Consider the following 21,028-nt stretch of genomic DNA (forward strand, 5'->3'; position numbering starts at 1 on the left):
TTAAAAAATGAGTTGGAAAATACTTCTTTTCTTTCATTTTCTGGAAGAGATTGTATGTAAATATGGGTTATTTCTTATTTAAATGTTTGGTAGAATTCACCAGGGAAACCACTGGGCCTGGATATTATTTTGGGGGGAGTTTTAATTACACATGAAATTTATATAATGATTATAGAATTATTCAGGCTATTTATTTAATCTTGAGTTATGTTAGTTTGTGGATTTCAAGGAATTAGTATAAAGCTTCTAAATTGTTGAATTTATGAGTATAACTTGTTCTTAGTATTCTCTTACTATCTTTTTTTATTGCAGCAGGATCTGTAGTGATTTCTTCTGCTTAATTCCTGATATTGGTGGCTTATTCTCTTTTTATTTTTGTCAGCTTTTTAGAATTTTATCAGTTTTTTAATTCTCTCTGTTGTTTTCTTACCTGTATTTTCTAATGTAAACGATTAGTGTTATCAGTTTTCCTCCCAGCATTTCTTTAGCTGCATTCCACAAATTTTTTGGGCTCCTGGAATGGTATTTATAAGGCTGCTGTCTCTATCCATCACCTCCATGAGTCTTCAAATAAGACCTTGCCAATGGGCTTAGGGCAGCTGTTGGTCAGCAGGACCAAACATTGGGAAAATATCTGGATAAAGAACAGGGGTGAGTGAGGATAAGCCAGCACTGCCAAATTATCACCTCATCTGTTCTGTAACATATCTGACAAAGAACTTCAGAGAGTAATCGCTGATGTTTTACTTCTTTTTTTCTTCAAGTTTCTTTTCTGGACTAATCTAATCTAAGGCTACATAGGGAAGGAGATTTAGGGAAATGTAAGTTCAGGTTAACCAATCTGACAAAGCACAATCCAGAACAAATCTCTTGTTAACTTGAAATTCACATAAACTCTCTTCATCGTATTTACTTACAAATAAAACAATAGAAAAATTGTGCTTCTGCCTAATAACATGGAGCTATCCTGGAAAGCCAAAAACATGGTAGCTTTTTCAATAATTGAGGATTTTCAAAGTCCATGTTACTAAGCCAACATTAAGCACCATCCCTGCTGTTATGGCCTCTTTGTTCACTGGGTAAGGGTAAGGGTGGCTGATTTCCACCCACAGTTTGGGGCATTGTCTTCATCTGATCATTAATACATTCTACTGAAGTTAACCTTTGGCAAGCATTCAGGTGGGACACAGATAATCTCACACTTCTTTCCAGACTTTCTTGTAACCAATTTTCTAATTGTATTCCTTCTGAGTCCCTGATCATCTATCCATGAATTGATGATAACTTATACTTTTGTATAGCTTTTCTTCCCCACACCCCTCAACCAAAAAAACAAATAATGAGATAGATTTCTCAAGGTCATTACCCTTTTTTGGGAAGTTTTTATTCACTACTGTTTTTAGAGCCACTCTTCAGTGAAGTAGTGAGGTAGCTGTCTGCTTTCAAATATACAGCATATTGTTTACAACCATCTGTAGGCTCTAATTGAATTATTAGTCCCCAGGAAATTAATTATAGTAAATTTCCCATGAGATCATTATGCAAATCGAGAAAGAAAAAAAGTAGGAGAAATGGGAGCTATGAGAATCAGATATAATTTTTCACATGGCTTACTTGTACCTTTAGGACCTGTTCTATCGTGAGATGAACCACTTCCACTTGATGATGGAATACTTAAAAATGTAGGGCCTAGTAGGTCAGAAAACATCATGGTTTGTCATGGGCAGGTCAGTCTTCACGATAAAAACTGAGCCGTGGTCAAGTGGCCAGTCCCTACCAGGACCCAGTAGCCAGCCAGAAGTTATTTCTTAAAAAAAGAGCTTTTTTGTTTGTTTGTTTGTTTTGGGTTTTTTTGTTTGGTTGGTTTTGTTTTGTTTTGTTTTGTTTTTTGAGAAGAGGGGAAAGCTTCGCTCCAAAATCTTGTAGGCTACATACACATCTGTATCAGCTACAGATAGGTCAAACACCATCAAATCATTTCAGTTATATGGCCCAGATGTCAGGGTTATATGCTCCTATTTAAGAGATGTCTTTTCCTATGGGATCTATCCAAAATTGTCAGCCTTTCAATTTACTCAGTAAATGGGTAGAAAAGTAGCAAGTGAAAATTTTATATATATATATATATATATATATATATACACACACACACACACATATACACATATATGCACATATATCTGTGTGTGTGTGTGTGTGTGTGTGTGTGTGTGTGTGTATATATATATATATAGCCTTTGCTCTAAAGAGGCCCATTAAGCTTTGTGCTTTTTAAGTGGTAGGAGAGGCTAAATGCAGAGTTGTCCTTTTCCTTTGAAGGGCAATCTTAACAAACACTAGACAAGTTGACTGCTGGGAATTTAATTGAGGTTCTAGGACCCTGACTTCTCATGGAATTTATTTTCCACCTCTAGCATACCTGTATCTTAGCAAGCTATTGAAAACAATTGCTACTTCCTGCTCAACAGGTTTAGCCAGCATGACAGAATCAATGTAGTGGATCTCTGTGACATCCTGTGGAATGAAGAAGCTATCAATGTTCCTGTATACGAGATTATGGAATAGAGCTGGAGAATAGAAACATGAGAATACAGGGATAACTTGGGTGGTTTTCATTAAATTTATAGGAAAAAAATAAATTCCCTCATCAATAGCTGCTCACCAAATGCCGAGAGATGTTTTGATGTGCAACAACCAAAAAGCAACATCCGGAACAGGCAGTGGGAGCCTACAAGTAAATACAGTAATTCTTTTGTGTACACCACTCGTATGCACACTCCAAATGGGCAATTTGGCTGGAGATACGGAAGGATTTCTTCTGTGTGTGTTAATTCCTTGATGGTGGAACAAGCTCTTTAAGAATGTTATATGTGTTTGGTTTACTGCTTAGAAGGGTGGAGGCAGTAAGAAAGCTTGGCTTTCTTAGCATAATAGGCGTCAGTCTATAAGGCTAGGGTATCGGTTTAGGGATTTTCAATTGCCTGGTTTGTCTATTACAACCGCGTATTCCAGAGGTGGGAAAATAACCAGACGGTGGTTTGTACCTTCTGTGATTCTTGCTAAACTCCATTAATCATTTGACCTTCACAAATCCTTAACTTAATGGGCCATAGTGTCATTTACATCCCAGGAATTAATTTGACTTCAGAGCCACTGTCCCCTACTCCCTGAGTATCTAGTTATTTCCTTTTTTTTTTTTTCATTAAACCACCCTGATGTTTATAGGAGAGGCTGAGAATGAGACTTACAACATAAACATTTGGGAATTTAAGCAAGAGTCCTTCCCAAAGGGGGCTTGACTTCCCCTTCGTTCAGGAGGCTCTAGGTCTCTAAGGTAACTCAAGGCTCAGTTCTGCGGAGTTCAGAGGGGCGATTTGTGGAGGGGCCATTGTTCTCTCTTCTGGTGATTGAATTTAAAATTCTGTTCCTAGGAGCATCATGATACATCATCTGATACCAAAGGTCCCTTCTTGTCAGAACTTTCTGATTAACACTTTGGTCTGGTGCTCATTGCGGTCATCACAGCAACCTTGTTTGTGAGAAGTAAATACTGTCACTTGGCCCCTGTCTCTCTGGAATCACATAATGTCCTTTGAGAATTGTCTAGTTCCATTCTTGGTCTGCAGAGAAGAGCTACTACAGAGATCTGAAAACCTCAGTAAATAAGGTATAAAAGTCTAGGTCACAAACAAGGGGAAAATTAAAAACTAATAAAAGGAGATGAAAGATGAGTAAATACTGATTTAGACTGGACATGCTTATGGCCTACCCTACCTAAAACAGGGCCTTGCTAGCACAGAGTTAATTTTAAGGTAACAAGTATATTGAGAATAAGTTTTGGGGTAATTGTTTTAATATTTCGCTGGTAAAACACCATGTATGTGATTTATGTTATTTGAATTCAGAACCCACACTCTTAACAATTACCTAAAATAGATGGGAAATAAAAGAGCCAGACTTCAGTGTGGAGAGAGTCACAAAAGTGTCATTGACAAAGGACTACCATAAATCCCCCCCAAACTAAATTGCCTAATATTGTGACAAGTGCCACACTATTGGTTGCTGGAGATTTATAGGTGACAAGGCAGTGTGCCACTTTTCACCCCTTCATGTGTTCTGTCTGCAGCTGTCTACATATTTGACTGTTTTCCCAGAAAGTAGATGGCCCTTTTTGCTCAAGTATGTGGCAGGAAGTGCCACTTGTGTAACTCGTCTGTCGAGTATGCCATACTTTATTTATTACCTGCATTCCTATATATGTGTTTCAAGTTATTTAAGATAGTCTCTTGCCGGAGTCCAGCCCCAGCGGGTTCAGGAACCTGAGGGAGGAGTAGCGTCGGCGCGAAGAAAGACACAGACAAGACACACTTCAGCAGCTCATGGCAGCAGGTTCTCCCAGTTTACTCATGTTTTGGTATTTATATTTATGCTTACAAGCACTTGCGGTTTCAAAATACAGAGGGGGGAGTACAGTACTAACAATTTCAGTCTTTGTTACGCTTCTGCGGTTAGCTCTTCCGGAACAGTTCAAACAATCTGCGCCTTCACTGTCCTTTTACTTGTTCCATTTGGCCACTTCGCTGCTCATGAGAATCTTGAGTTAATCTTGTTCTCTTTCCATTAACTCTGCTGTACCAGAACGTTCAGACCGACCAATTTCTCTTTATTCTTTTTGGCTCTGAGAATTTTTAAGATTATATTGACCTAGACAGACCATTCTCAAATAGCTGATTAACAGGTTGACATCAGAATTCTTTGAAGCCTGATTTAAACTTTACTTAACCTATTCAGTTAGAATCCTCCCTTCAAGATACGCAACAATAACTATGGCAGCACCACGGAACATTAGATGGTCCTCCAACCCAAGCCCAATTTCCTCTAGGTATCTTTTTGCCCTTACTCTGGCTCCTGATAAAAGAGACAGCTCCGCACAGATTTCTTGGGACACATTTATATGGAATTGCCCCTTAGTCATATTTGTTCCAGTCTTCCCCTGAATCTCCCCATCTCGTCCCCGTGGGGACTTCCCAGAATCATGGTTCTTAATATATCCACACAGCAAAGCGAATATTAAGCAAAATCCTAAGAAGATGCAGAGAACCCTGCCACATCTTTTCTCACCACTGCCGTGCAGTGGGCTTCCTGTAGGCCTCGCCGTGCGTACAGCCTCAGGGTCTGGTGGCCGGGCTCCCGACAGTCTCTTGTGTTTTAATGTTATTATTTGATTTTATACCTTTATGTCCTGAACTGGATATTCACAGTCTGATGCCTTTTATAAACTATAGAAAATCAAACCTATGCTGAATTGGCATGCTTTTCATCAGCCACAATATTAGAGAAATGGGCTGAAGTGCTCACCATGCTACTGGCTCATGATTCAAACAAAGTTGTTGAATACCAATGTCAGAGTTGGTTATCTCTCATCACCATGTCCCTGTAGTGCCTCAAAGGCTCATTGGTTTCATATTCAGTCATTCTGTCTTTCATAATGCCCAAATAATTAGTGTCAAGTGAAGAGAAAAATTTGAGATAAAAAACTATTTTATCATGAATATAGAACCTCCAGTCTGAACAAAAAAATTCCCTTGCTTTTAATGAGGACTTTAGATTAGGGGTTTCATGGGAACCTGGAATCATTTGAGAGCGGCAGTTAGTTTTTACCTTCAGTCCTCTCCTTGTTACTGACCTTTCTACACATTGCTTGTGACTGGTGAGTAGTTTTCCTAATTGTGACATTTAGTTAGCAATCTGGCTCTCATATTAAGCCACATAGTCCAATCTAATGGTGATGCCGTCCCCCCTCCTTATTATGTCTTTTGTTTGTTCCCTCAAGTTATTCACAGTCATTGGGACTTCTTAGAACATTAACACATGAAGAAGTCATTGAGGTCTCAGGCTCTTATCTTTCCACTCTGGACCTTGTACTATATAGCTTTCATCCTCAAGGTCAAAATAAGGCTGATGTGTTTCCAGAAATATCTCCTAAGTTTCCAGTAGGAAAAAGGAGGAAAGGGTAACACAAAAGAGATACATGACATATGACAACTGAACATGTCCTTTTTGTCATGAAAATAATAGCTTTACTCGTAGTCCTATCTACTACACCTCTACTTTGTCCAGATCTGGGTACATGATCTCCTCTAGTTTCAAGGGTGTCTGGGAAAGAAGTTGTATACTGTGATAGCCTGAACAAATCAGGTTCACATTAGAAAAAAACTAACTAAAACCAGAGAAACAGGAGGAGAAACAGTATAGTATAAGTAACTGTATGTTGCCTATATGATATCATATTGTATAAACATTATATAGGCAGCAGGAATATTATATAGGCAATGTGATGTGTAAACTCCAAGCCCCAAGAATAGTTACTCACTTGTAGGTTATTGAACTAACCAAACATTTGCACTTTTGTGTCTCTTCCTGTGATCTTTCTCTTTCTGTAAAGTCCACTCCTGCTCCCTTTACCCATCCTGCCAGATCCAGACAGGGACTTTCTCTTCTAGGTGTCAGGAGTCTCCCAAGAGTTCCCAGCATTCTGTGCTTAGGTTTACCGTACTAAATTGCCAGCATCTAGTTTGAGATGTAAGATGCTCTCAAATTCTTTTTGTATGCTTAAATTCATTTATATGCTGTAAACGTTCTAAGATTTGTTTGAGCAGCATTCCTCCTAGACTGTCAGACCTTGAATAAGGAAATGAATCATCATAATCTCTTAATCTTTTGTGCATATGTAGCACACAGTGATTCAGACTCAGTTGTACCCCATATCAATCAGGTTTGCTGCCTCATGTTATGGTTTAAGAGATATTATGTAGATAAAATACTTTAACCTAAAGAAATGATCCTGATGATAAAAAAATACCCTGTTAAATCAGTAACAGAATAACTGGAATGCAACTGATTTTCTAGAGTGCTTAAACACAACACAGAGGTATCTTCCACTTCAGTTACATATGGAGTCCACCCAGAGCCTAGAGATTAGACTACCAAAGAGATAAAGGAGAAAAAAGGGTATGTATGTGAGAGGGGATGGCAGTGGGAGGCTTGTCAGGGGTATGCTCTTCTAAGTCCTCTCATCTTCCCACTTTTCACCTTAGCTCTGTTGGATGTTCTGGTTTTTGAACTGAGCCCATCCCCTCTTCTGGTTTTTCCGTTCAATAGCCTTGTAACCAGTAGTGAACTAATTAACATCTATGCCTCGGTTACATTATCTGTGAAGTGAAGATAATAGCAAATATCTGGTAAAAGGTTAGTTGTATTAATTGATCAATATATTAAAATGCTAAGACCAGCTCCTCACACATGCTAAGTGTTTAAATAACAGTGGCTATTATTATTATTATTTAATTTATGCCTTTTTTACCTCTATGCTGTTTCTATGAAACAAGCAACAGAAAGAGACAACACTTGATCCCAAAATAAAGTGTGTGTTTTTATAAAGATGTACGAGCTGTTCTCACTGCATCAGATCACATGAACACACCCCAAACCAAGTTCACAGAGATTTGGTGATGTGTAACTGTTTCTGATGTGAAGACAAAATTCAGTCCTAGATAAAAATAACTATTGGGTACACATGAGTTTTAAAGTTGTTGCTGGGAACATGCTGGTTTTGTTTTTGTTTTGTTTTATGTTATTTTGTTTTCATATACTGAGAAGTTTAATAAGGTTGCATTTATACCAGGAAAGATTAGTTCTTGGTGTGGGTTTGGGTGCACTATGGACCTGAGTTTAAATCTGATTAGACTTCTTAGCTGTGTGTTCTTAGGGAAGTCACTGAACTTTGTCAACCTTGTTTGTGAAATAAAGATATTTATATATTCTTTGTTTTTCTGAGAATTTTTGTAAAAAATAGCTAAAATAAGATATATAAAGCACCTATAACAGTTCGTGGCACATAGTAGAAAAATAGTAAGTTTGTAAATGTAATAATTCTTACCATAATTAACCAAGCTCATAGTTAACTGTGTGTTATAAATAACTAGAAGGCAATTTATTAATTTATAATTAAAACCATTACTACTTAGGAAACTATTGCTTCATATCTTCTAGTGAGTAAAATATATTTTTTATTTTTATTTTTTCATTGAACTATAATCAGTTTACAATGTTGTGTTAATTTCTGGTGTACAGCATAGTGATTCAGTTATACATACATATATATTTCATATTCATTTTCATTATAGGCTATTACAAAGTATTGAATATAGTTCCCTGTGCTATACAGTAGGACCTTGCTGTTTATTTATTTTATATATAATAGTTAGTTTCTGCAAATCCTGAATTCCCATTTTATCCCTCCATCTCCCCTTTACCCACCTGCTGTAACCACAAGTTTGTTTTTTTATTTCTGTTTCTGTTTTGTAAATAAGTTCATTTGTCTCTCTCTCTCTCTCTCTCTCTCTCTCTCTCTCTCCTTCTTTTTAAGATTCTCTTAAAATATCTTTAAAAGGATATCTATTTGGAGGAACAAAATCAAAAGAGTGATTGGTAATCATAGTCTCTGAGAAAGGGAGATTATTTTTATGGCAAAAATATTAAAGACATCACAATGATAACCTGATGCTTTTGTCTTCTCAAAAGGGATAAATGTTTACCCAAGTTTGGACAGACTGAGTCCTTAAAAGAGGATGTCTGTCCCGTGAACAATGCTCGAATGTGTCAGCTCCTTCTCACTGAAGCTCTTATGTCGAAGTCCTGACTTCACTGTGCGTGGGGTACCTATGCAGGATGGGTAGTAGGAAGGGATTGTAGGATTATCTGTGGAAATGAAGGGAAGGAGGTTAGACTGAGCAAAGGAACAAGTTGAGCTCTTTGGCAGCACTCAGGAAACCCCACAGACATATCTGGGGCATGAATCGCCCTTTAGATTTGCCCACCTTGAGGCAAGAGGCCCATGTTTTTACTGTCATGTTAATAAGCCTTTGGATGTGGGCTGCCCTGGGAAGAGGTTTGTGACTAATGGTGATGTGATCGGTGCTCTTTAAGTGAGGTAGTTCCCAAAGAGGAGTGACGACTTAAGAGTGCCTGCCAGCAGCGATTCCAGCCCTGTGATAGGGCTTCTGGGCGGTGCCACACAGCAGCTAACACACAGAAGGGTCATGACAGTTAATGGTAAAATACTTCCCCTGTTAGACGAGGAAGTGCCACTTCAACAAGATGTAGCCCCAGCATAGCTGCTTTCCTAGTATGTCACTAGGGTAGATAAACACAGCCTTTGGCTCTAGTCAGGCATTTACTAATATGCTCTGTTCTTTTTAATCCCAGTCAATAAGTAGTGTCCAAACAGTTTGCATTTACATAGGAAGGAAAGAAGTTCACATATCATCTGGTCCCAGGACTAAGTTTATTTCCCTGCTGTTTGTTAGTGTTTGATCTGAAAGGACCATGGTAATGTTGATATAACATATAATAACTAAAATGCTGATGACATCGATCTTTGCCTTGTTTCACATACATCTATGTAAAAGTATTTTATGAAAGGCAAACCACTATGAAATTGCTAATCAATATTTAGTGTAAATTACTGCATGTACTAATTAGTCCTATATGTAATTTTTGGGTTTTGCCAACTTTATCATTTCAGTTATTTTACTTTATTTTATTTACCCTTGGTGAATATGCCTTTCTGTTGCTTTTAACTTAATATTCATCTAAAACTGAAAGGCATTGGGAGTAGTGTGAAGAATATGTGATAATATTTTACACTCATGTATGTCTGAAGAAAAATGCCAATGGGTACAGCGTTTGTGGACATAGAATGGCTCTACATCATTGTGAATTTGTGAAAAACAGTTTCCTCTAATTTTCATCTTTAAAAATTTTATATTATCCCAGTGTCTAGATTATTGTAAGCAGTTAAAGTCAGTGAAAGTCAAATGATCGAACATATATAGCAAAGTTTCTTTAAAGTATTGTACTATTGTTGCATGAACTTTAAGGTTATAGATTTATTAAGAATTGTAATGTTTGAAGACCTATGATTCTGACTTAAAGGGTGAAGTTTTAACTTATTACTTGAATAACATCAGAAGTTTTAGATCTATAATATATTCAAATATAGGCTATTGATGTTACTTTCTGAAGCGTTAACTTTGATCTAGGAACCCATGTTTAATTTTTCTGTCCACTAAACTTAAATAAAACTCTAAATCATACAATACTGAGAACAATTGGTACATCATTCTTCTCTACTGCTGAAAAAAAAATAAAATTTCATTCTGTGATGCATATAAAGTTACATAATTGCAGTCAACCTGCATAAAACAAGAAATGAATACATATAAATGGGATATAAAAATAATTAGGCATTAATTTATGCCATTTTATATCTGTGAAATGTACAGATATATCATCTGATTCTCTTTGTCTACCACTATTGAGGAGTAAGCTGCAATTTGAGGGTATTTAATGTTGTTTATAGTAAATTAAGGGAATGAGACTCTTTCAGATAATTCAATCATGGCTATTTAATTTAAAAAATTATTTACAGTAAACTGGTGCTGCACCAAGTCAGCGTAGCTCAAGAGAACTGTAAGATTTACATTAAAAAAACCCCAAAACTACATACTTTAAGCCTTCATGCAAACACAGTAACAGCCATAAAAACTTTCATATAAGGTTGAAGTACCAAATTTGTTAATCACAGACAACAGAGAGAATTCTGAGATACCATTAATTTAGATGAAGAAAATTATATGTATATATATTTTTTTTCAGTAACTTCCAACTGAAATTTACTTCCATATATATGTCAGGCAATGAATTATGGTAATACTAGTGATGCCTGTAACTTTTTCACTAGAAGAACTCACATATATTTATTTTCATATCCCCATTACCCCAGTTGCAAATATATCCTAGTATCTTTTATTCTGATCATTATTTTGAAATTATAACAATTTATACATCTGACAATAATTTATTTAATACATTATCAAGATGCATATATTCAACTGTAGCACACTTCTAATATTGTAACTATATTTCATTATTATTGATTTCCTTTGTATTAATATATATTTAAAACAGTTTAAAGCATTTATTATTTTACATCTTTTTAGAGAAATGCTTAAAAACAGTGTTCTAAGAAAGGCCGTAGGTTAATAAGATGGCCAAAGAAGTCCAAGGGTGAGGGGGATGAAAACTCAAACCAACCAAATGACAGACAGGCTGTTTGATAACAACTCTCAGGGAAGTTAGGATCACAGAAGTGCCTCACTAAATTTGAGTCAGAAGACCCAGAAGATGATCCAAAAATCTAGAAAATGGCCTGCTTGTTAGATATCCATGTTGTGGCTACATTTGTGTGTAAGAGCTGAGAAGAGATGGTGTCTACTTGAGAAGAGAGCATTAGTACAGAGTAACACTCAATCTTTGAAACACGAAATGGTGGTCCATGATTGATATAATAATTAATTTGACATAAAAAAAATAAGCTCTGACTTCAAGTGGATGTGAGTAAATCTGAAAAATATATATATTCCTCTGACATAAAATATGTTTATAAATTTAGTAATGTATCAGTTAATATAAAATATTTTATGATATATATTTTAATGTATTTATATATGTACACATTATCTCATGATCTTTCAGAACTCTTAATTCTGTACTGAAGACTGATAATTAAGCATTTCTAAATATTTTTTTAAGTGTGGAACCTTCTTTTCTTGAGCATAATATAGGAATACATAGAAAATCCTAGGTTAGAATTATAAAAGTAAAAAATTCTTCCGTGGCTACTCCTTGTCTTAACAAGCAGTAAGGATTTCAGGACAAGGCAGGAAGAATCAATAAGTGGAAGAGAGGACAGGTATTTCCAAGGCTAATTAGTAAGTTCTCTGGAGAAGGGAGTGGAGTTTTCAGTGCCCGTGCTGGAGGCCCTGAAAGCAAGAGTAGGATTTCGAGGGAGCTAGGAAGCTAGGGAGAAAGTAGCTTCAGTGTTTTATTTTGGGGAGTCGACAGGATCAAATCTGCTAAGAGTTACAAACAGAAGATGAATCTCTGCAAGAAGAGCCTGGCAGGGAGTTTCCAGAGCAGGTACAGTAGCCATATCAGCCCTCGAGTAACCTGGGCTGAGTCAGTGTCACTTCCAAGATCACCTGTCGTCTGTAACACTTGTTACCCATCATATTTTTTAATTTGAATATGTGCTTCCTTAGGGCTAATAAACTACACTCCAATTTCCATGAGAATATTTATATTATAAGCCAAGTTCCTGGGTCTTGAAAGAGAGAAAAAAGGTAGAAATAACCCAATTTTGAGAAAAAAAAATTTGGATACTGAAGTTTAGTTGATTGGAAGCTCAATTATCTGCAAACAGTACACTGGAGTGAAATCTTAACCTGTGTTCATTGCAACTCAGGATGATAAAATAGAAATAGTAAAAGTCACCACTCACTGAATGCTTATTAGGAGTCAAGTGGTATGATGGGAACGTCACCTGTATAGTTCATCTGTTTCTTATGGGGACTTAGGAAATTAGTATCATTGTCCTAGATTTACAAATGAAAAAGCCCTGAGGCTTACAGAAATTGAGTAATTTGTTTTCCATCACTCAGCCACTAAGTGGCAGAGATAGATTTTAATTCTGATTCTTAAGATTCCAAACCTAGGCTCTAATAACTTGAATAGTTTGCCTCCATATTTAAAGCAAAAAAAAAGTGTTTTTATAAAGGGGTAATTAATTAGTTTTGAATATTACCTTCTTTCCCTGTTTTCCTGAGGTCTTGATTGCAGAACTATAGTTCTAAAATACATAGATGAATTAATCAGTAAAATTTTGCACCAATACAAACCAGCCACAAATTTAGGTTTCCAAACAGTAAGAGTTCCGTTTTGTCAAAAAGACAACTTGAGTCTGCAGTATTTTTTCATGGAAGGAGACAGAGCGTTGGGACCCAAAAGCTCAATCATGTATCATAGTTCTTTCCCTCCTAACTTCATTATCTTAAGCACACATCACCTCACAATTCTGAGGCACAGTTTCTGTGTCCTTAACAGGGAGGACATCTGTATCTGCCTTGCGGTACATTGCAAGCCTATAAAGAGGCAATGAAAGGGACGCATCCAGAATGACTTCTTTTTGCAAACAGGACAGTTTAAAAGTCCAGTTTAATAAGACTAGCAGTTTTCAATCAAACTACTTAACTGAGAGACAGTTTAATTAACTGAGCACAGAGGCTTAACCTGTGCTGGATATCCTGGTCTTTCACTTAAGAATGATGGTACACGTTAAATTACATCATTCTATAAAAGATCAACTATAAGTGCAATTCCCTTATGTTTCAAATAAACCTTCAGGAGAGAGTGCCCCTGCAGAATTGCCACAGCTCTGAGTCTCACCTTTGATATGTCTTGATTGTTCTTCATTATAATTTTATTGATAAGGCCTTGACAAGAAATAGAAATCCTTTAACCTTCCTTGTTAAGTAAAGGAAAATGCTTAAGCAGGAATTCATTACAGACCATGAACCTATAAAGTAGAAAACTAATATTCGTGACTTTATATTCACTGAAAAACCTTAACCTTTAGGAATCATTAGCTTTCCGGATAGTCCATAAAGTTAAACCGAGCAGCACAAGGGCAGATGTGGAGGATCAGAGAAGAGCGTAGATCATAAACGGCATCACCACTTAATGTTGCTTGAGCAACACTCTTCTCCAGGCTCTCGGCAAGTAGCAAAACGTTTTCAGAGCTCAGGTTCCTCAAGGAATACTACTAGGGGAAGTAAGTTGCTTTCTAAAACAAAATAAAATGGCATATCTCCCAGGGTATGTGGGACTTAATGTGTGGCTATGGAAAAACCCTTCCCACTCACTCTACTCCAGGGTATTGAGGCCAAGGGAAATGAATTCTTAACTTCATTTGGGATTGTACAAAGCTTTCCTCTGTGTGTGTGTGTGTGTGTGTGTGTGTGTGCGTGCGTGCGTGTGTGTGCGTGCGCGCGCGCGTGTGTGTGTGTGTTTCAGTTTTCTTTTGCTTCAAAAATGTATCAAATGAACCACCCGAAAGTTCAGAGTCTTAACATGAGAATTCTTTTCCCTTACATCTGTGGGTTGGCTTGGTGGTTCTGCAGAGCTGGGCTGGGCTGGGCTGGCGTGATCTTGACTCTTCTTGCTTCCGTGCCTGAGTCAGCTGGCAGGCTGGCTGGAAGCTCACTGATCTAGAAGGGCCTCATTTCTGCTGCACGTGTCCCTCACATCCTAGGAGGCTCAAATTTTATCTCACACTGGTGACAGAATACAAGGGTGAGAAGACTAGATGTGCAAAAAGGCAAGCATGCACTTTTCAAGCCTTTCTTTGTCCCATATTTACTGACATCCAGTGACCAAAGCCAGTAACAGTGGGAGAGGACTACAAGGTCACAGGGCAAAGTGTGTAGATATTGGGAAAACATTAATCCTGGTGATTAACATCGAATACTCTGGATAAAAGGGGAGAGTTGAAGATAAGAGTTAGGGTCACTGTCTTTACCCACCCTTGTGTTCTCATAGGTTGTGGAAGCATCTCCTCTATTCACAGATACCAAACTAGCTGTAGTGTTGTTATTCATAAACGCTTTCCTCCCCAAGAATTCTCCCAGAAGGGAGAAAAGGGGTTTGTTTTATTTTTTCAGGCTTGTTAATTAACACATCATTCCAGAAAAGAAAGACATGAACCCTTCGTGAGATACAGTCTTGATGTCGGATTTCTGTCTGAGCTACTCCCCATCTGAACCTACTCCAAGAATTGCTGATAGGACTTGACCCTTCCATCACCAATTTCCAAAAGCTTTTAGAGCCCACATTATGAGCTGATAACGAAGTTTTATTGCTGTAATCACCCCTTAAATGCTTTATTTTTGAAGACTGAATCTCATTATAACTCCAAAATTACGCCTTCAGTCAGTGCATCCTTCCGTTCTTTTTGGATATCGTGGCTGGTGGTGCATTTATTTCTGACTTCTAATTAGTTACAGCACATAATCCCAAACTCATTACAGATCACTTTATCGATGTATCTTTGTTCAAGGTAAAGACTTCAGTGCTCACCTTCTTTTCTTTGTAATGTACCTCAAGATTGCTTGTCTCGGTCTGGCATAGCCCACTAGGCCTTAGAGAGGATAGTGAGCTCACATGCACTTACCTTAAATGGCTGATTTATTCCTTGCTTCTGTCTGACACCATTGGCTCTTTTATATTTATGTCTATTATTGATTGCTTGCTGATCTTCCATTTCCCTTGAGAGAAGAGTTATTACCGTGTTATTACACATCAGTACGTCTTTATAGTCGAGGACACCAAGGCTCAGCAGGGCAAAGTGCCTGGTTCAATGAGACTATGAAAGTAAAAGAGGAAGGGTCTTCTCAAAACCTGATCTTCTCAAAACATCAACATTTACTGACTGTTCAGCTATAGAATCCAACTTTTTTAAAGCATTTGAGAAGTAGATTGTTTTCTTTAAAAGATGAACATTTCTTGAACGTTTAAAGTAATTCCAAGCATAGGATTTCCTCTAAAAGGGAGCTAAATGCTGCACAGAAATTGCTGTATTGCAAAAATAGAAGTAATATATGGCATTAAAAAGTACTGATGTGTTTATCAAGACTAATTTTGAACTTTTTACCCACAAGATAAGATCATTGGGACTACGCAGTAAAGAGCCAAGCCATGTAGGTGTCACAGTATTATGCTCTCATTGCTAATAAGCTTAGCTTTTCAATTCTTAACCCAGTTCAATTTTTGACGTGTGATTCATAGCTTACCATGTTTTCTGTTGCAGGACATTATTCAAGATATATTAGATGCATGCTGTATCATATTTCTTCAAAAGAGATGTTAAAATATGCTCTTTGTGTAAATTAGACTGACAGATTTTGTGTGACCCCCCACCCCTCACCCCACAACAGATAGCACTTTCAAGAATACATAAAGAAAGGAACAAGGGCAAAAGTGACATCAACTGAAAGGAACATTGTTAATGACGCATAAGGATATTCAGGAAAAGGTTTGAAAAGAAAGGAAATGGAATTTTTAAAGTTTTTTTTTGTTTGTTTGTTTGCTATAAATAAATATACGAAAGAAGCTGGAGAATTTTTTTTTCTTTTCTGAGGAACGAGTCATAAACTTGCCTATTCTGTTCTTATACTCATTTCAGTTTACTCCCTCGTTATTAATAGACTCTATGGGCCTGGAGTGTTGGAACCACATCCAACACAGGGTGGGAAGACTTTACTAGTACCTTTAACTTGCCATTAATACAGTGAAGGTGTTACCCAAAAGGAAAAGAAAAAGACCCCAGTTCTTGTTTTACCTGAAAGACAAGATTACAAATGGGAGACAATGTGTTGTGTCGCTAAAGATTTTAAAGGATTTATTTAAAAAAAAGAAAAGTACACCCCCAAGAACGGGAGGCGGGCTGACCCAAGGGAGGGAAAGCGGAGGCTTTTGTCTCCCCTTCTCTCACTCCCTCGCTCAGAGGTGGTCTCTTCATTGACGGCTCTGTCCCTGGAATGCTTACTCATGTTTGGCCCCTTTGCGCATGTCCTTACCCATGGCGTACACAGAAAACCCCATGGTGGGGGGGCCTAAACCGCAGTGTTCATTATAATACAATGAGCATTGGGTTGTGTCCGGTTAAGTCCTTTCTGCTGCCCTGCAGTCTTGGCTCTTAGGTTCTAACCGGTTTCTTGCTGGCACTGTTTAGAAAAAGTAAAGTCCCTTTATGCTAGAGGCGGGCATAAAGCCATCTTCCAACCGTCCTCCCTCTTCTCCACCTTTCTGCCTGGTGCCGCCACTTACCTAACTACCTAACAATGGGACAGAAATACCTGAACTAAGCAGCTTCAGAAAATAACGATTTTGATACTGCAGATGTTACTCTGTCACAGTAGTCAAGGGTTTGACTGACTTTTGGATGAAGAGGAAGTCATCGTTTGGGTAGTTAGGCTGGTTTCTGATGCTAGTGGAAGAGATGCAATTCTTTATTTACATATATGAAGTCCAAAAGGGACAGCATTTTATTGAACTAAATCTGAACCAGCCATCCTTAGCAGAATGAAAATTGTCAGGCAGCATTTTTGTACCATCATCTGCTCAATGTTCTGTGGTTCTGCGATTTTTAACGTAGGGCAAGCAGTAATAAAGACTAAAAGCTTTTTGAGAATGACTTTTTGTTATAAAGGACATTATTGGGATAAGTGGCAAATCTTGAATGGTGTCTGAGGATTATATGGCAGTAATGTATCAGTGTTAATTTCCTGATCTTGATGGTTGTATTATGGTTATATGGAGAATGTCCTTATTTGTAGAAAATACAAACTAAAGTATTCAAAAGTGATGGGGCTTAGGTCAGCAGCTTACTCTCCAGTGGTTCCAGAAAAAAAATGAGCTTTGCAATACATTGTAACTTTTTAAAATTGATTTTTAATTGAAGTACGGTCAATTATAATGTGTCAAGTTCTGGTGTACAGCACAATGTCCCAATCATGCATATACATACATATATTCATTTTCATATTTTTGTAACTTTTTGAAAGTTTGTCAGCCTATCAAAATTCAGTACATTTAAAAAAAATTTTAAATGACATTTTAAAACAATAGTTTAAAAGAGTTTTATAATGATAATATTGTATAAAAGTAGTCATAATTTAATTCTTAATAGAAAAGTTTTATGGCCATTTTTGAATAATGCATTTGATTTTTAATTTTACCTGTTTTTAATTTCAAATGGATATAAGAAGGTATATAATGCATTTATAAATGTTGTCCAAGTAATACCAGGTGATAATAACTCTGGGTAAAGTCAGTGTTAAATGCAGCAATGAAATGGTAACTCTCAACTCTATATTAGCATAACACAAATAAAATAATGTCCTTATAAGAAAGTGACACAATTTGGACTATTTCGCAGAGAAAGGTATTTCTGAATTATCACAACAAAGAGGGACACAACCTGAATATGTTATGAGATGAAGTCAGATACTGTGGTGGTCAAAACAACAAATCCTAATCTTGAAATAGGGAGTGAATAACAGGGAAGGGGCAACTTAAGACAAGCACTTAGTCAAAAACAGAAGATAAAAATATTATGTGTAGCAGGCTGAAATATGTGGAGTACAAAAATCAGTCTAAGAAGAGGGGAGTGTGGGTGTTGACAAAGAAGAATGCAAATACATGCAAACAAGTAGGTGACCTACGTCATCACTAGTTCAGAGGTAGTTACATGGCGATGTTCAAGTGTGATAGGCCTCTTTTTAATGTCAGAATTTTGTTTTGTAGACTTATAATCAGAACAAGAAGCCAGAATGTTTTTATACAATAAAACTAATGAATTAATCTCTTCCAAAGAGGAATATATCTTTACTGTGGCTTGTGTTCGCCTGATAGAGTTCAACTCCCTTGCTCAGTTAATATTGTAAAAGCTCCCTATTTCTTTTGAATGTATTTTTGCACACCTGCCTTGCAAAATTTAGCACATTATTCCTTCAGTTGGTCAATTTAAAAACAATTGATTTAGTGAAACACTATTTTTGAGGCAGTACTCTGTTAGTCTTTATTCATTTATTGATTTATTTTATGAATTCTGAACAGCCGTAAAAAAAGGATATTGTTTACTTTTCAAACTTCTTAGGCTTTATGAACTGGAATCATCTCTATGTGTTCATAAATAGTTTATTTAGCTCAATACTATAGTTTTGGATATTAATCCATATCAATGAATGTATGTAATCTAATCCTTTACTGTTTCATTGTATTCATTCTTTATACTCAGGCTTAGTGGGTCAGTTATAAACAGCATATTGAAGGAGTTATCGTCTTTTATTATTCATTTGTATTCTTTGTCTTTTAACGGCAAAATTTAATGAATTTATATTTATTATAAATGATATTGATTTGATTTTACATATTAGTTTGTGCTACTTTTCTGTTTATCCGCCCAGATATGTGACCCACAGAAATTGTGAGACAGTACATGTGTTGTTCTAAACCACTAAGTTTTGTGGTTGCTCTGCAGCCATAGACAAGCAATAAAAATCCCTAAAATACTAAGGGAAAACAATTCCTTAACTAACATTCTTTTTGAAGTGTGACTTTGACCAGATACTTCTCACCTTCATTAGTCCATTACATAGTAGTAAATCACTATGATATTTTGATTTCATGATCTGAGATAATGCCTATTTTATTCTCCTTTTGATACACAGAATCACTGCTATCTGAAGATTCTGTTACTAAATGAACATCTTTGGGAAGAATGTGAGCAGTAGGTTTAAGTAGAATAATGTCAGCTCATGTGGTTGTCCTGGGATGCAATAAATTTTGTGATGGAGAAAGATCTGTCATTGGTACTTTTCACAGCCACCAAGTACTTTTGGCTTATCCTTCCAGAGCCGTTCTCTGCTCTTCTCCTTCCAGATCTCTGCCCTTGGACTTCATCAGTGGCTTCCCCACTCTCTAGACTCCTATTGGGTTTAGCTAACTTTGAACCCCGGGTAGGTCAGAGGGTGGCTGGAAAGTGAGGTTAGCAGATTGATTCCTTTGGTGTCCTGCCTGTGCCACTCTGGCTGATTCTGTCACTAGCTAGAAGGCCACTGGTCCTGTCAAGGCAGACTGCTCATAGAAACTCCTTTTTGTATAGTTATGGTAACTTTTTCCTTTCTAGTACCCCTAGCTGTAGTATAATGCACTATTCATAGCAGTCACCTCATACAAATATGTATAAAATAGCTCTTCGTAGTTAGGCTTTCCTCAAATTATTCTGAGTATGTTTTCTGTTTCCTGTTGGGATTCTGCCCTGTTCATCTCTTTAAAATCCAGGATTTAAGTGAAAAGAAGGCCACTTTGATAGCAAGAAACTGCGGATGGGAAAAAGAGGGGTGAAACACTACTCTCTAAATGTTAGACCCAGGAGCAGTCTAGCTGGTATTATATTATAGAGTCGTAAAAAGATCAAAGCAATAAAAAGAGTGCGCCCCCAGGTTTTGCATGCCACTGAGAATAGTGTTCACTCTTTTTATTACCATTGTTTTAAACTTTGAAGAAAGATAACTGGGTTTTAACAGAAAGAAGAACTTTATAAGGCTTGCTCACAGGTTCATATTTAAATGCATGCTGTCTTATCGTTCTACGTCTATTCAAGGTTGCTTCAAAGGTATATCTCCTGTCTCCTGTTTTCCACACCTGTCATTCTTTATATTGGTTTAGAGGCCTCAAAAGCAGAAATTGAGACAAAGATTTCAGTGCCAGTAGATTTGGGGGGAGGGGGAGGAGGGTAGGTAATCTCAGAATTACTCCCCTGTAAGAGAGTACAGGAGTGAGGCAGGAACTCCAAAAAAGGATCAGGTATCAAACTAGTTACCATGTGGAAGCTGAAGCTTAACCCCCACAGAGGAATTCTGGGAAACAGTGTAGAAAAGGTGCTCAGGGCTATTCCGCCTAAGCCGCAAAGACTCTGGGGTATTAATACGCCATCTCTCATCAGTGATTAGTTAATCCCCTACCCAGCCCGTCATTACAATGGGCCCTGCCTACAGGGAAAACCCTCAGGCCAAGAAGAAAAAACCCCAAGCGCTGCCTTTGGCAGTCTGGCTGGTCCGCACGGAAATGTCAGAGACCAAAGGGATGTGAGCACAGCACCAGCATTGCCTCCAGCCCTCCTGATTGATTTCCTACATTGCCCCCAGAATGCTCTTTGTTGAAAAGTAAATTTGATTCTGTAGCCCATTTGCTTAGATACTTCAAAGTTGTTCACAAAATTCTTAGAATAAAGTTCAAAATCCTAAACATAATAGAAAGAGTGCCTGCAAGTTTCAGTCTCAGTTACTCCTCCATCCTCGTCAGCACTTTATGACCTCGCTCCACCCACGGCAGGCTTCTCTGAGATTTCACAGTGCGCGGTGGCTCCTCCCAACACAGGACATCTGTGCCTGGCAGGCCCTCTTCTCCCTGTTTACTTAACGTCTACTCTCTTTTCCAATTTTAGCTTATTAGTTACTTGCAGGCTAGGACAGCCTCCCCTAATCTCTGTTTGTGAAATCTACTA

General features: G+C 37.4%; 1 long non-coding RNA gene across 1 annotated transcript; it reads right to left on the reverse strand.

The window, feature by feature from the left end:
• Window positions 1-8,560: 8,560 nt before the first annotated feature.
• Window positions 8,561-15,315, reverse strand: LOC140686505 (uncharacterized). Its single transcript, XR_012060356.1, has 3 exons — window positions 15,131-15,315; window positions 12,707-12,751; window positions 8,561-8,760 (listed from the first exon to the last, which is right to left on the reverse strand). It is a non-coding gene; the product is annotated as an uncharacterized lncRNA (long non-coding RNA).
• Between the last annotated feature and the right edge of the window lie 5,713 nt (window positions 15,316-21,028).

The sequence above is a fragment of the Vicugna pacos genome, chromosome 2 (assembly GCF_048564905.1).
Source record: "Vicugna pacos chromosome 2, VicPac4, whole genome shotgun sequence".
NCBI classification, from domain to species: domain Eukaryota; kingdom Metazoa; phylum Chordata; class Mammalia; order Artiodactyla; family Camelidae; genus Vicugna; species Vicugna pacos.